This window comes from Megascapheus bottae, chromosome X, assembly GCF_031878675.1.
Source record: "Megascapheus bottae isolate mThoBot1 chromosome X, mThoBot2.hap1, whole genome shotgun sequence".
Lineage (NCBI taxonomy): Eukaryota > Metazoa > Chordata > Mammalia > Rodentia > Geomyidae > Megascapheus > Megascapheus bottae.
Window position 1 is genome coordinate 34,860,232 of NC_143547.1, and position 13,273 is coordinate 34,873,504.

The following is a 13,273-nucleotide window of genomic DNA, read 5'->3' on the forward strand; positions in this document are numbered from 1 at the left end:
AATACTCTGCTACTTGAGCCACAGGTGCACTTCCATCTATTTAGTGGTTAATTGTATATACAAGAGTATCGTGGACTTTTCTGCCAAGGCTGGATTTGAACAGTGATCCTCAGATCTCAGGCTCCTGAGTAGGTAGGGATTACAGGCATGGGCCAGAAAAGTCCAGCAAAATCCCTTTTTATAATTAATTGATACTAATAAAGAAGTAGACAGCATATAATACATTTGATATCAGACTGAATATAAGGGACAGATTAGGCTAAATTTCCAATAAGGAATGAGGAAGAAGAAATTCATAGCCCAGGAAGAGGGATAAGGTCATTGAATGAAAAATTTTTGCTAAATGGCACCTCAGATATAAGAGGGATTAGCACTAAAACAATGAGACAAGATTCTCACTGAAGAAAAGACAGAATTTGAGAAACAATGGAAGAAGGTAAATTCAATTAGATAAAAAGCCTAACCAGGCAGTGAATGTCAGAGGAACTTGCTAAAACTAAATTTTGCAAAAAAAAGGGGGGGGGGGGCGGGGGCACAAATAAGCCTAGAAGGCATCGGAACTTGATGAAAAGAATCTTTATTATGACTCACAGGTAATTGGTTCCCGTATAATGATCTGAAATTGATTCATTCCAAGTCAAATCCTTATTTTCTATTGGACTAAAATAGGATCTTTACCCAGAAATATATTTCATATTAGAGAAATATCAAAACTAATTTCACAAAAATGAAAACTAAATGCAAATGTTCATTCTTATAAATGCATAATGATATGTAATACTATAATTAGAATATAAAGACATGTTCCTGTAAGAATATTTTATGTGGGCACTGAATTAAACACACTTCTTGAAATATAAATACAAAGACATATGGCCTGAAAGTACTTTGTTTTCCTGGAAGTACTTTCTTTCCTTAGTAAATTACTCTATAGGAAGCATAGACATTCTTCATCTCTTTAAGAATCTTACAGCTGAGTTCAAAGCTAAGGTCATTCTTCTCAAAAAAATTGCCTATTTGACATGCATAAATGCCTCTGAAAGCTTTCAGTGGCAAGTGCTAGAGAAAGAGCTGTTTCCAAGGTGATTTCTTCAATAATTCCATGCTCTTTCCTTTCTTTTACTGTGTGAGCTATGTCAGTTGACTGGGTAACTCATCAAATAACGGTTGTTGGTCCATGGATGGTCATAATTATGAAATGTAGGCATAGTAATCCCATATACAATAATATTTTTTAAATACATTTAAAATTGTCAATTGTCATAGAGAAGAGGAGCATAAGGAGATATGATTGCTAAGTGCAATGTAGGATCCTGTAACAGACAAATGTCATCAAGTATAAACTAAGAAAATCTGAGTCATATATGGAGGAAGATTGTTTAATTCAATTATTATGGGTTCTATGGCTTATAGATTTTGTGGCTGGTATAATTCTCATAGGACATTGCTTCTCAGCCTTTTGTCTAAGATCAAGTGATCTGGAAACAAAATAGATTAACAAGAGAAAGCTATTTTAATTGTGCTTGTATGCACAAAAATCAGAGTGAAGGAAGTGGCCAGATGATTAAGATTTACATTATCCCGAGCTACAAAGAAGCAATTTGAGGCAAATTATGGGAAGGAGAGGGGAGGGAATATATGGTGACCTAAAAATGTCTATTATACAGATAAATCTTTCAAGTGAATTAATTGTCTTGGAGTAGCTGTCTTCCAGTTATTACTAATGTAAATTTCCAAAGGAAAAATTTGTATGTTATTACTGGCCATTGAGAACTTTTCCTGCCTTTGCTGATTCACAAATTCTTTAAGTTCCAGATAGTAAAATATGTCAGCACATCATATTTAAGGATAACATTTCCTGAGTTCCCTTCAGACTGGGCTTAATACAACAATATGAATTAATCAACATGAAATATACCATCTTAATGTAAGACAAGAATAATATGGAGGAATAGGTACTGGTTATTTGAGAACAGTATGATTTATTAAAACATAAAATCTAAAAGAATCATAAAGCAAAAAAATTCAAAAAGAAGTAATGACAGCCAGGTGCTAGTAACTCATGCCTATAATCCTATCTACATAGGAAACTGGGATCTGAGGAATTCAGTTCAAAGCCAGCCAGGGCTGGAAAGTCCACAAGACTCATCTCCAATTAGCCAACAAACAGCTGGAAATGGAGCTATGGCTAAATAGTGGAGCATTAGCTTTGAGAAAAAAAATAACTATCCTAGAACAGTACCCCGTACCACTAGGCCCTGCGTTCATGCTCCAAGATCAGCACACGCACACGCACACACACACACACACACACACACACACACACACACTCCCCCCCACACACACCACCACCATCACCACCATCAATAACAAAAAAGCAACGCGATAATAACGGTAGCTACTTCACTCTGATAAGCAGAAATTAGCTGTAATATGTTCAATGATGTAGCGACCTGATATTGTGATATACGGATTGCTTTGTTCTAGTGGAGGGGGTTGTGAACTCTTTCTTTGAGGGGCTTCCGGAACCACTTGTTTTTAAAATAAACATTTTCATTTTAATTATCATTAAGTAGTTGTACAAAAGGATTTCAACTCAACAAATCAGTTTATAAGAATTAATGTCACTTGTTCCATCTTTCTCCCCATCTTTCCCAGATCCACTCTTCCCCTCAAGTTATATGGCTCAATTTTCACATATATACATTGAATATAATAGTTGTATACACCCACCATGCCTCTCTAAATAAAACAATCCTTTTATTTTAGAATATTTTTAAGTTTACAGACAAATTGCAAATAAATTATAGAGTTCCTACATAATTTCCCCTTAGATCATCAATTCCAAGTTACCCAAACTAATATTTGGATAGATTTAGTTGTTAAATATATTAATTATTCCTTCCTTGACAAATTATTACAAATTTAGAAGTTGAAACAACATACATTTAGTATCTCACAGTTCTTCAAATCATTGTTCTCTATAAAGAATGACTCAGCTTGAACTCTCTGTTTAATAATGTCTACTAAAGCTGAAATAGGTACATGGTAAATAATTCTGTGTCATTTCTCCAGTCTCTGGAGAAAAGTCTGCTTCTAAGCTCTTTCAGGTTGTTGGTCTAGTTTAGATCCTTGAAATTATAGGGCTGAGGTCCCTATTTCCTTGTTCTCAGATAGTAGAGGTTGCATGCCTCTATTTTTGCCATATTTATGTATGCATAAGTGTGATCAGATTTATCCTCTCTAATAATTTCCTTAACGCCCCTTTCTAAAACCAATCTCAACAAGCATCATTATTCTATTTTCACAGTGTATTCACTTTCTCCCTATCCATTTGTCCTCTTCCCTCCCATAAACACCCAACCCCAGAAATTATATGCTTCACCATGCTACATTCATTTTTGTTAAAATTCATGTTCATTATTCAAATAGGCATCATCATGGTATTTCACATATCATATACATGAGTATCCAGTCTTCTAAACTGTATTTGTTAAAAAGACTTTCTTTCAATGCATGTTTTTGGCTCTTTTGTCAGAAATCAGACTCTCTTTGTGTGTGTGTGTTTTTCCTGGGCCTTTTGTTTTCTTCCATTCATCTACATTTTTGTTTTGTTCCAGTGCCAGGCTATTTGTGACTACGGCTCTGTAATATAACTAGAAGTCAGCTATTATGATCCCTTTAGCATTGCTGTTTTTCCCAGGATTGCTGAGGCTATTCAGGGCTTTTATGCTTTCATATGAATGTTTTTATTCATTTTTTCTATTTTGATGAATAATAACATTGGGATTTTGATGCGGCTTGCATTGAGTCTGTAGATTGTTTTTGATAGCAGGGCCATTTTCTCAAGATTAATTCTGGAGCCCATGAACATAGGAGATATTTTCATCTTCTAATGTATTTCTCTATTTACTCCAATGTTTTATAATTTTTATAAGTTCTGAGATATACATTTCAATTGTCATCCCCTATTTTAAAGCAGGAGCTCTATTGGTTTAATGACTGGGTAGTAAATAAATAGGGGTAGTATTCTCTAGTCTTCTGATATGGTTTGTTGCCGCAAAACACAGCTCTTACTCTAAAGGGAATAAGAGATCATTTATCCTGGGCCAAATCTGAATGGTTATGGCCCAGGAACATAATTTGGATTATGCTAATATATATCATTGTTTAACAGGTTAAACAAATTTTTATAGTCACAGAACAAAAGAAAGTCATAGGGCTGGAGTTTGGCTTAGTGGTAGAGTGATTGCCTAGCATGCACGAAGACCTGAGTTCAGTCCTTGGTACATACATAGAAAAAGCCAGCAGTGGTGCTGTGGTTCAAGTGGTATAGCTCTAGCCTTAAGAAACCCCAAGGACAGTGCCCAGGCCTTGAGGTCAATCCCCCGGACTGGAAAGAAAAGAAAGTCATAAATCAATGTACTTACCATGTACATTGGTAGATCATCAGGCAATTGGGTAGAGGTAAAGGGAATGAGGAAAATCTCTTGTGTAGATTTCTGATGTTACCTTATAAACATTCTTAGCTTTAACGTTGATAGAATCTATTAATCAACCAAGTTTTATAGTACACTTTTAAAATGTTTACCTAATAAATATTTACCTAATAAAGCCATTAAGTCAGACACAGAGGATAGTAGTAATTGGCTATTAAGGGGAATAATAATATTACAAGATATTTTGGCCTTTATTCTATAAGATTCTATCTTTGCATAACTACGGAGTTCTAATTGTCACCGTCTGCAGAATGTTCAACACAAAGGTGACTTCTTCAAATAACTTCAGTTTACAAGTATTAATATTTAAGTGAGCTGGTATCATAAGGCTCAAATACTTCTGAATTTTAATTTTCTCCTTACTGAAATGTGACATAAAGTTTATTAGGTCTGAAATTGGGTATTTCTCTTTCACTTTTTTTTCTTCTGCCAGTCCTGGGCTTGAGCTCAGGGTCTTAGCCCTATCCTTGGACTTTCTCAAGGCTAGAGCTCTACCACTTGAGTCTCAGCACCACTTCCAGCTTTTCTCTATGCATGTGGTACCGAGGAATCGAACCCAGGTCTTCGTGCATGCTAGGCAAGCACTCTACCACTAAGCCAAACTCCCGGCCCCATATTTCTCTTTCTCTAAGTCAGTGAGTCCTAGTTAAGTTTTCCTTCAGGCCTTGTTACAGTAACTAGCATATTTTGAACGTCATTCAAATGGTAATTTTCCTCCTCCTCTAGCAGGAAGCAAGAGATTTTTCTATGCTTTTCCCTCTGAGAAGCTGGTAGAACCACTAAAGGTAAAAATGGTTGTGGAACCAGAATAATTGGTACCCACCCTGTGGAGTTTTAAACTCTCAAACTAAGAGATTCACATGGAACCTCTTGCACTTGTCAATTATAGTTGAAGTTTTCCTACCCAGGTATTGTTTCTTACAGAAGTTTTTCCTCTAGTAGTTTGCTATTATCTATATTTGCCTAGGTTTTCCATTTTAGGGAAAACTTTCCTGTGATGGCAATAATATGATGGATATAAAGAGTTGTTCATTTTCAATTTGTTTGGCTTAAAAAATATTGAGAGAAAGGGAATGACAGTTGTGGCTCCACATGGTAGAGCAGTAGCCTTGAACTGAAGAGCTCAGAAAACGCCCAAGCCCAGAGTTCAAGCCCCATGACTGCAAAAAAGAAGAAAAAAAAAGAAAATTAATAAAAAGAAAGGGAGTGACTAAATTTATATGTCAGAATGGAAAATAGAAGTTCTTGGAATGATAATTATATACAAAATGTCAATTTTGCCTTGTAATTTATTCAGCAGTAAAAAAATGGAAAAAGAATAATTGTGAACTAAAGTGCGATTCAAATTCAAAACACATATCCTTCATTTTCTTGCTTGCTTTTGGTAGTCGCTTCTTTATCCTCAAGGTCTAATACATAATTTTGAGAATTAATATGAAAAAGTCTATTATAAAAGAGATAAACAGCCAATAATAATTAGAAAAACAACATAGAAATTATCAGTGACCAAATTAAAGTGTTGTATGAAAAGTCTTTAATGAAGAAAAGATGGAAAGAGTTTGTAGTTGTGGAGAAATACTTTCCAAGATACGTGTTAAGTGTAGCCTATTTAGAGTGATAGTTCAGGTGAGACATTAAGTTGAGGTCTTTGATGAAAGATCATCTCTAGTTTATTCATGAACAGCAGCATCTAATACTTAAAGAACCAATAAAGCATTACCTCACATTTCATCAGATGTTACGAGGCTGAAAATAACACTAGGGACTATTGCTAAAATTTTCCTGGATAATTGTCAAAAGTTCTCAGAAATTTCCCGGTCTTCTGAAATAATAGCCATGTGGCCTTCGGATAATTCAGTTAATGTGTTCCCCAGCCCAATACTGGAAAACTGAAAGTATATTTACTGGGTTGAAATGATCTGCTCTCGGCATTGATAATTTTATGTATAAATGGAAGTAATAAGGTTTTGCCTATCTAAGTTTAGGGACTTAAACAATGATCTCATGCCTTCTGGGTCTTGAATCTGAGTTTCTAGTATTCTGTTTTATTGGCTTTCTTCTCTATTTTTAGTTTCAGTGTTTTTTTGACTCCAGGAAGAGCCACTCCAACATATAATAATAAGATTTGACCTTTATCCTTCCTTAGGTCTGTGGAACCAAACCAAACTATTTTAAGCATATAAGGAAGGGAACATGATAATAAAAATATATTTATAAAAATGAACTTATAGTATCAAAGCACAAGCAACAAAAGAAAATAATAAAGTAGATTCATCGAAATTAAGAATTTCATTTACCAAAAATACCGTGAAGAAACAAAAAGACAATATAGTAGGTGGAAGAAAATAATTTTACTTCATAGAGCTGGTAAGACCTTCATATTTAGAATATACAAAGAATTTCTATAACTCAATATCAACAACAACAAAATAAAATTCAAAAATGGACAGAGACTCAAACAGATATTTCTCTAAAGATATAGAAATGATCAATAAGTACAATAACTACATGAACGCATGCCCAATACTACTAACCATTTAGGAACTTGCAAATTAAAACCAAAATGAGATCTTACTTTACATCAGTTCGGAAGCTTAAACCAAGAAATTAATAAGTATAAGAGGAATATGGACTAATTGGAGCCCTCATGCATTGCTGGTAGAAATGTGAAATGGTGTAGCTATTGTGAAACTCAGTTTAGCAGTTTTTAAAGAGGTTAACCATAGAACTATTAAATGATTTAGAAATTCATCTCTAGGTATATATCCCCAAGTATTGAAATCAGGACTCAAACATCTGCATGGCAATGTTCTAATATCAATAGCAGCATTACTTCTTAGAGGAAAGTAAACCACCTGTGTTCAACAGATGACTAGAAAAACACAATGTGGCCTACATATCAAATAAAATATTATACAAACTAATACCATAGTAATGATAAATGAAAATTTTGATATATACTACAACATGGATGGACCTTGAAAATAACATGCTTAGTGAAATAATCCATGAGAAATAGTAGGTGATTTCATTTACAAGAAACACCTAGAATAGTTAAACACAGAGAGGCAGAAAGTTGGGTTTCTGAGGGAGGGAAGAAGCAGCAGAAAGAGGAGGTATCGAGCAGGGCACCGGATTCATGCCTGTAATCCTCACTACTCAAGAGGCTGAGATCCGAGGATCGCGGTTCAAAGCCAGGCCATGCACTAAGGTTCCTGAGACTCTTATCTCCAATTAACCACCAGAAAACTGGAAGTGGTGCTATGGCTCAAGTGGAAGAGTGCTAGCATTGAGCTGAAGAGCTCAGGGACAGTGCCCAGGCCCAGAGTTCAAGCTTCACAACCGACAACATTAAAAAAAAGAAAAGAGGAGGTATTGATTATTGATTGATAAGGGTATAGAGGGTTTTGTGAGGGTCATAGAATACTTTGGGGACAGATGTTTATAGAACATTTTCGATGTATTTAATGCTACTCAATTTATTTTTATGAATGTTTAAAATAATAAATGCTATACTGTGCTTAGTTATTTATTGGCTGTCGGGCTTGGGCGTTGTCCCTCAGGTCTTCAGCTCAAAGCTATGGCTCTACCCCTTGAGTTACAAAGCCACTTCCTGTTTTTTTGGGTGGTTAATTGGAGATAAGAGTCTCATGGACTTTCCTGCACCGGCTGGCTTTAAACCCGGATACTCATATCTTAGCCTCCTGAGCAGCTAGGATTCTAGGCCATGAGCCACTGGCACCTGGCTGGTACTTTTATTTTTTAACATGTTGAAAAAGTCAGATTATACTAAGTGTTGGTAGGTTTTTTTCTTCTTCCATGATTGTTTTCCTTGATTTGAGGAACAAAAGAGTACCAAGTTGAACAATTTTATGGCCTTCAGTATACAAGGCACAAACATGTTGTTGAGCTGTGAATACTTTCTGAGAGCTTATTTTTTGCCAGTCCTGGGGCTTGAACTCAGGGCCTGGGCACTGCCCTTGAGCTTTCTCAAGGCTAGTGCACTACCCCTTGAACAATAGCACCACTTTTGGAATTTCTTCTATATGTGGTACTGAGGAATTGAACCGAGGGCTTTTTGCATGCTAGGTTAGCATTATATCACCAGGCCACCCTCCCAGCCCACTTTCTGAGAATTTTTGACTCCCTAGTTATAATAAGTATAGCTGTTGAATTCAGCAAGGAAGAGTAGAGAATAGAAACAGCAATATTAGCTAAATTTCAGTGGCTCACACCTGTAACCCTAGCTACTAAGGATGCTGAAATTTGAAGATGAAGTTGAAAAACCAGCCTAGACAGAAAATCTGTTGACCAGAAAAGGCTACTTAATCAGTAAAAAGCTTGGGGTAGAGGTGTGGCTCAAGTGATAGCGAAACAGCCTTGAACAGAAAAGAACAAGTGAGAACAACAGGCCCTGAGGTCAAGTCCCAGTGTGCGCGTGCATATACACACACACACACACACACACACGCAATAATACAGAGATCATACAGCAAGCATCACAAATATGAACAAAAATGTGAATATTCTTGACAGAACAATAACAAAACAAAGAAATTACATATTGAAAACAATTTGATCTGTCATATGCAAAAGTGGGATTTGAAGAAAATGATTTCCAGAGCAATCTGGAAGGTGAATTAAAGGATGAAGGATGGGAGGAAGAACAGGGGATAGAAAAACCAGTCACAATACTGGTAAAACTATTGAAGTCTCTGAATTGAAATCCATTGGCAGCGATATTAGAAAGAAATGAAAAGAGCTATTCCACGTGCAGAATGGGAAAACACTGCTTACTCTAGCTAAGGTCTTAACTTCAGAATAACATAAAGGATAGTGATGCAAAGCTTGTAAATTTGAATATATTGAGTTTTAGGACAATTGTTCTTCAAACAAAGAGTAGGGCTGAAACTATAGAAAAAGGTGGGGCTAAAAGTCACTGTTACAAGAATCAAATAATCATTGATTATCCTTTTTTTCAAAAGTGATAACGTTTAAAACCTTGAAATGGGGTGCAAGTGAGTACTAACTGAGCAATTTTATACCCTGCTTGTATTCCAGGGACAAGAATGTTGTTGATATGTAAATTACTTTTCAAACACTGAAAAAAACCCAGAAACCTTAAATACATAGTATTGTAGTAAAGAAGTTAATCTGAAATGGTTTAATGTTTCATGGTTCCAACAGTTTCATACATTAGAAAAGGCAAAAGCAGGGGCTGGGGGGTTTGCCTAGTGGTAGAGTGCTTGCCTAGCATGCACAAAGACCCAGGTTTGATTTCTTGGTAACACATACATAGAAAAAGCCAGAAGTGTTGCTGTGGCTCCAGTGGTGGAGCACTAGGCCTTGAGAAAGCCCAAGGACCTCAGTTCTTGAACTCAGACTCTGAGTTCAAGTCCCAGGACTGGCAAAAAAAAAAAAGGAACAAACAAGGCAACAATGAAAAGATAGATGACTTCTTTAGGCTATGAGAGGGCTGAATAAATAGAGCACAGGTAAATTTGAGGACAACGAAAATTCTACTCTGTATGACAGTACAGTGATAGATACACATGAGTATGTTAACTCTAATAGAAACCCTAAGGTGTACTTTGGGTGATAATGATCGTAATAACCTGGCAGACTTAGCTGCCAATTTGTGTATTTTTTCCTGCTTGCCTCTCCCCCACCCCACATCCCCAATTTGTTTTTATAAAATGTGCTTAACCTACTTGACCACCTGCGAGTGTTTAGGACCATGTGCGTGTGTTTTCATCCTTGTGGTTATTGACTATGGGCATTGTAAGGTGACGTCATATGGCGACTACCACCTGCATGTAGTGTTTACCTTTAAAAGCTCAGCCCTACTGAAGGTCGGGGCTGCTCTCTATCAGCCCAATGGTAGAGAGTAGCTGCTGTGCTGCTATTAAAATGACTCCTAGCTCGGTTCACTGAATGCTTGTGACTGTATTTCTGGGGCATTCGGATCCCCCAAAATGTATGGGATACTTCAATGATGAATCTATGATGGTGTGTTGTGCCTAGCAAATAAACAATGCTGGTGTAGTAAATTCATGGCAGGAGAAGCTGTTTTTTTTTTTTTTGCAGGAGTGTATATATATATATATATATATATATGAATTATTTATTTTCCACTCCAGTTTCTATAAAGCTATGTTTAGAAACAGGTGCCAAAGGTTCACACCTGAAATCTTAGCTACTCAGGAAGCTGAGTTCTGAGGATCAAGATTTGAAGCCAGCCCAGGCAGAAAAATCCATAAGACTCTTATCTACAATTAACTATCAAAAATCTATGGCTTTGGCTGGGAGTTTGGCCTAGTGGTAGAGTGCTTGCCTAGCAAGCATGAAGACCCAAGTTCGATTCCTTGGTACCACATTCACAGAAAAAAAAGCCAGAATTGGTGCTGTGGGGCTCAAGTGGTAAGACTCTAGCCTTGAGAAAGCCCAAGGACAGGGCTTGGGCCCTGAGTTCAAGGCCCAGGACTGGAAAAAAAATCTATGGCTCAATTGGTAGGCACCAATCTTCAGTGAAAAAAAAAACCCACAATGGACAATGTCCTATGTTCAGTTAAGCTTTAGTACCAACAAAAATAAAAGGGCTGTATTTAACATTGAGGCTTTAACAGGTTCTATGCTTGACCAAGTATTCTTAATTTCTTTTCAATTCCTTTCAGTAACTGGTAATCCATTGTCTTGAAATTTTCTATTAACAGAATTCACACTACAAATTCCAATTGTGTGAAATAATTCGTTATATCTATAAAACACATAAAATATGTGTTTCTAAGCAATAAATATTGAGTTATTTCATTGTTCCAGCTAATATATGATACATTGTTACTGCTTTTTCTTCATAATAAAGGTTGTATTTTTGTTCTGGCTTTGTTTTCTTTTTGCCTGTCCTGGTGCTTGAACTCTGAGCCTAGGTGCCGTCCCTTGGGCTCCTTTGGCTCAAGTCTTGTTGGGGGCCGAGTAACGCCATGTCTAATAACTTTCTGCTGAGGCTGTAGTAGGGATAAAACACGTGGACCTCTTTGTCCTGTCCATCTTGTATACTGATAGGCTCCCTCACCCAATATATAAGGAGGAGGGATTTAGGGACTAAAGAGAGAGAGAGGGCTGGGAGTTTGGCCTAGTGGTTAAAGTGCTTGCCTGGCATGCATGAAGACCCGGGTTCGATTCCCTCGGTACCACATACATAGAAAAAAGCCAGAAGTGGTGCTGAGGCTCAAGTGGCAGAGCTCTAGCCTTGAGAAAGTCCAAGGACAGTGCTCAGGCCCTGAGCTCAAGCCCAGGACTGGCAAAAAAAAAGAGAGAGAGAGAGAGATCTCCTGCCTTGATGAAGCTGCGTGGCGTCTCTGTTCTTGCTCTGGGGTAAGAAGGCTGGGTGTGGGAGGACAATGGGCCCTTTCCTCTCTTGGCTTGGCCTGGTCGGGGTGTGTTTTTCCCCATCCCCCTACTAGTAGAGAGGGACTGGGGACGAAGGACCCTGACAAAGTCTGGAACTCTACCACTTGAGCCACAGCTCCAATTCTAGCTCTTTCTGTAATTAATTGTAAATAAGTCTCACAGACTCTCTTGCCTGGACTGGCTTTGAACCTGGATCCTCAGATCTCAGCCTTCTGAGTAGCTAGGATTACAGGCGTGTGTCACTGGTGCTTAGCAATAAAATTTTTAATATGAAAAAAAGTGAAGAAGATTGAGATGGTGAGTTAAAAATCTAAATTTCAGGCCCAATTTCAACACTAGCTTTTTTAAATTTTACTTTCTTAAGAATCATTTTTCTCAATAAACAAAGTCTTTGGGCTATATAATCTCTAAATTCACTTCTACCTTGAGTATTTATCACTATGTGAAACAATCATAATTTCCTAACAGTTAAGTTCCCTAAGAAAATCCCCTTCTATTTTTACTATCGGAAAAGGTAAGAAATTTGAGTATTTGGGAGTAAGGTTTAAAATCATCTAAGTTTTCTGAGATTCTTCTGTGACAAGATTTGATGCTGAAAAAGTGTGTTTTCCCTACAGTTCCAACACAAGTTTCCTTCTGACACAAAAAATCTCAAATAACTGGCATAACTCAGGGTAATTCAGTCTTTAAGTCAAAACTCACCCAAAGGGAGATAGAATAAGGCTACACGATTAATTCTTGGTTTCAGACATAAGCTGAAACAAGTTTGAATTTGGTTTGAGTTTGTTTGTGGGCATCAACTTCCTTTCATCCTTTTAGTGTCCACCACATTTATCCAAGTACAGCATGAATGATGTATGTTATTTTTGGTGCCCGTTCTGGAGCTTGAATTCAGGACCTAAGCAATGTCCCTGAACTTTTTTGCTTAAGAAGAGCACTCTACCTCTTGACCCATAGTTCCACTAGTGGCTTTTGGATGGTTAATTGGAGATAAGGATCTTGCAGGTTTCCCCTTTCCTGGACCGGCTTTGAAGTGTGACCTTCAGATCTCAGACTTCTAGGTAGCTAGGAATAAGGAATGAGCTTCTGGTGCTTGGCACAAATAATGTATTTCTGCCAGTCCCAGGCTTGAACTCTGGGCCTGGGCTCTGTCCTTTGAGCCACAGCACCACTTCCAGCTTTTCCTGTGTATGTGGTACCGAGAAATAGAACCCAGAGTTTCATACATAAACAAGCATTCTACCACTAGGCCATACTCCCCAATAATATATATTTTTAAGGTCAGAAAGCTTAAAATTGAATCTTGATCATATGAATACTTACTCTAGTTCTCAATTTTACTTAGGATAAGTGTTCCACTGCCT